Source organism: Varanus komodoensis, unplaced genomic scaffold, assembly GCF_004798865.1.
Source record: "Varanus komodoensis strain SLA01 unplaced genomic scaffold, ASM479886v1 scaffold5, whole genome shotgun sequence".
NCBI classification, from domain to species: domain Eukaryota; kingdom Metazoa; phylum Chordata; class Lepidosauria; order Squamata; family Varanidae; genus Varanus; species Varanus komodoensis.
Genome location: NW_025336087.1, coordinates 41,289,068 through 41,293,187, shown reverse-complemented (window position 1 = coordinate 41,293,187; position 4,120 = coordinate 41,289,068).

Genomic DNA, 4,120 nt, shown 5'->3' with positions numbered 1-4,120 from the left:
ACTCTTGCCCAAATACTCTCTGGCTCTAGCATTTGTATCAAAATACATTGTGCTTTCTGGGTTTGGATGAAACACCAATCTATTGTGGTATGGAGAAACAATAAAACAGACTGCTGCTTCTGACCATGGTTTCTAAAGATCAAACATACCACACTGAAATACCATAATGTGGTTCAGGTCAACAGCAGTAAGGACCACTGTGGCTTGTCATGTCGTGTGAACTCATCATGGGATATAAGGTTAAAAGGCCTCAGTATTGTCTGCATTGACTGGCAGCAACTCTCCAGGGTTTCTAGTAGTTGCCCCTTACCCAGCCCTGGCTACAGATGCCAGGGATCCTTTGCATGCAGCATATGCACACTGTCCTTAGCATGTTTTATGTAACAGAACATGCTAAATGCTCTTATCATCATTCAGAGAGAAAGAACCATAAATTTTCCAGTTTTTAAATCAGAAGTGAGTAGTTGTCAGGCATCCAGAATCTCGTTGTTGTTGTTGTTGTTGCTAGAACCCTGAAATTCACTAGTTGGTATCCTGGTGCAAAAGACAGACATTTGACAGTCAAGAATTCTGAGCACAGAAATTGGTTTGGAGCAAAAGAACTGAATGGAGGTCACAGCCCTTCCACACAGAAAGTCCATGCGTTCTTTCCCAAGCTTTCTTCATTTCAGCAGTGTAATTTAAGGTGGGAGGAATGTTATTTTGTGGCTGTTATTACTAAGACTTGGGAGTCAGAGATCCTTGTCAATTCCATATCAATCAGATATCTACCATGAGATCCAGTTCAGTTCTATTCAACATAGAATTCAGTCCCTATTGTGATTCTGTGGCAGGTATAAAACACATTGTTATATGTTCGAACTGTTAGGATATCACTAATATTTATATATTTTGTCCTGATAAATACACTGATTAACATATTTATAGAGTGTCATTCTGTACATATCTGCACAGAGATAAGCCCCATTAAGTGTGCATACAATTTAAAGGCTAATGTCACAATCCTATGCAACTTAAGTATATTCCATTCACATCAATGGGATATACTTCTGAATAGACCTTTATAGGCTTGTGCTATAAATGTGTTTCTATATTAGCTAACAGAAACTGTCAGCCATTGAGTGTGACTGCAAAATAATTGGATGTCAAATTCTGATGGTGAATATCAAATATATATAGAATATTTATTTATTAAAAATTTATAGATTGCTGAACTGGTGTACAGCATTAAGTGGTGTACAGCATTAAATTTACCAGATCTTTTCACAGTCATATCACAAAATGTTTACAATGTTAAAAGGCTGAATAGAATTCTAAAGAGAACTTATGTGCGAGAAAATTAATATCAGCATTGCTTTCAATTTAGCATGACTGATACTTTCATGACTTAGACACACAAAAAGCTATGACTTTGAATTATACATGAAATTTATCATTTCTTAGGTGAAAACCATGACGGTTATTGTATTGCAGGGCTCTGCCTAGTGTGAATCAAAAGAACAAAAATCTAAACCGAAAGAACCTAAATTATATCCGGAGAGTCTCAGCACAGAAATGTAATAATAAACAAATAGCCAAAACATATCATGGATCACTGCCTTGTCATGGTGAAGGGACTTGCATAGCTCAATGAAGCTATGAGCTATGCCGTGCAGGGCCACCCAAGATGGAGAGGTCATAGCTCTGACAAAACATGACCCACTGGAGAAGGAAATGGCAACCCACTCCAGTATCTTTGCCACAAAAACCCCATGGACAGTACCAAAAGGCAAAAAGATATGACGCCGGGAGATGAGCCCCTCAGGTTGGAAGGTGTCCAATATGCTACTGGGGAAGAGCAGAGGGCTAGTACTAGTAGCGCCAGAAAGAATGAAGCAACTGGGTCAAAGCCAAAACAACACTCAGTTGCAGATGTATCTGGTGGTGAAAGGAGAGTCTGATGCTGTAAAGATCTATATTCCATAGGAACCTGGAATCAAGGCAAGCCCGATGTGGTCAAACACAAGATGACAAGACTGAACATCGACATCTTAGGAGTCAGTGAACTAAAATGGACAGGAATGGGGGAATTTAATTCAGATGACCATCAGGTATACTACTGCGGACAAGAATCCCTCAGAAGAAATGGAGTAGCCTTCATAGTCAATAAAAGAGTAGGAAAAGCAGTACTGGGATACAGTCTCCAAAGTGACAGAATGATCTCAGTTCAACTCAAAGGCAAACCATTCATCATCACAGTAGTCCAAGTCTATGCCCCAACCACTGGTGCTGAAGAGGCTGAAGTTGATCGGTTCTATGAAGGCCTACAACACCTTCCAGAATTAACACCAAAAAATGATGTCCTTATCATCATGGGAGATTGGAATGCTAAAGTAGGAAGCCAAAAGATAACCAGAATACCAGGCAAATTTGGCCTTGGAGTACAAAATGAAGCAGGGCACAGGCTGGTAAAATTTTGTCAAGAGAATACTATGGTCATAGCAAACACTCTTTTCCAACAACCCAAGAGATGTCTCTACACATGGACCTCACCAGATGGTCAACACAGAAATCAGATTGACTATGTGCTCTGCAGCCAAAGATGGAGAAGCGCTATACAGTCAGTAAAAACTAGACTAGGAGCTGACTGTGGCTCAGATCATGAGCTTCTGGTTGCAAAATTTAGGCTTAAGTTGAAGAAAGTAGGGAAAAGCACTAGGCCACTCAGGTATGACCTAAATCATATCCCTGATGGATATACAGTAGAGGTGACAAATAGATTTAAGGAATTAGACCTGATAGAAAGAGTGTCTGAAGAACTATGGCTGGAGGTTCACAACTTTGTACAAGAGGTAGCAACTAAAACCATCCCAAAGAAAAAGAAATGCAAGAAAGCAAAATGGCTGTCTGAGGAAACTTTACAAATAGTTGAGGAAAGAAGGGAAGCAAAAGGCAAGTGAGAAAGAGAAAGATACACCCAATTAAATGCAGAATTCCAGAGAATAGCTAGAAGAGATAAAAATGCCTTAAATGAACAGTGCAAAGAAATAGAAGAAAACAATAGAATAGGGAGGACTAGAGATCTCTTCAAGAAAATTGGAGATATTGAAGGGAACTTTTCATGCAAAGATGGGCGTGATAAAGCACCAAAATGGCAGGGACCTAACAGAGGCAAAAGAGATTAAGAAGAGGTGGCAAGATTACACAGAGGAATTGTACAAGAAAGAGCTTAACGTCCCTGATAACCACGATGGGGTGGTCACTGACCTTGGGCCAGACATCCTGGAATGTGAAGTCAAATGGGCCTTAGGAAGTCTGAGCAAGAACAAAGCTAGTGGAGGTGACAGTATTCCAGCTGAGCTATTCCAAATTTTAAAAGATGATGCAGTAAAAGTGCTACACTCAAAATGCCAGCAAACTTGGAAAACTCAACAGTGGCCACAGGATTGGAAAAGGTCAGTTTACATTCCCATCCCAAAGAAGGGCAATGCCAAAGAATGTTCAAACTACCGCACCATTGCACTCATTTCACATGCTAGCAAACTGATGCTCAAAATCCTACAAGCTAGGCTCCAGCAGTATGTGGACCGAGAACTACGAGAAGTACAGGCAGGATTTCAAAAAGGGAAAGGAACTAGAGATCAAATTGCCAACATACGCTGGATCATGGAGAAAGCTAGGGAGTTCCAGAAAAACATCTACTGCTGCTTCATTGACTATGCTAAAGCCTTTGATAGTGTGGATCACAACAAATTGTGGCAAGTTCTTCAAGAGGTGGGAGTACCAGACCATCTTATTTGTCTCTTGAGAAACCTATATGCGGGTCAAGAAGTAACAGTGAGAACTGGACACGGAACCACTGATTGGTTCAAAATTGAGAAAGGAGTTCTGCAAGGCTACATACTGTCTCTCTGCCTATTTAACTTATATGCAGAGCACATCATGAGAAAGGCAGGGCTAGATGAATCACCAATTGGAATTAAGATTGCTGGGAGAAATATCAACAACCTCAGATATGCAGATGATACCACTCTCATGGCAGAAAGTGAAGAGGAACTAAAGAGCCTCTTGATGCGGGTGAAGGAGGAGAGTGCAAAAGTTGGCTTGAAACTCAACATTAAGAAAACTAAGATCATGGCAG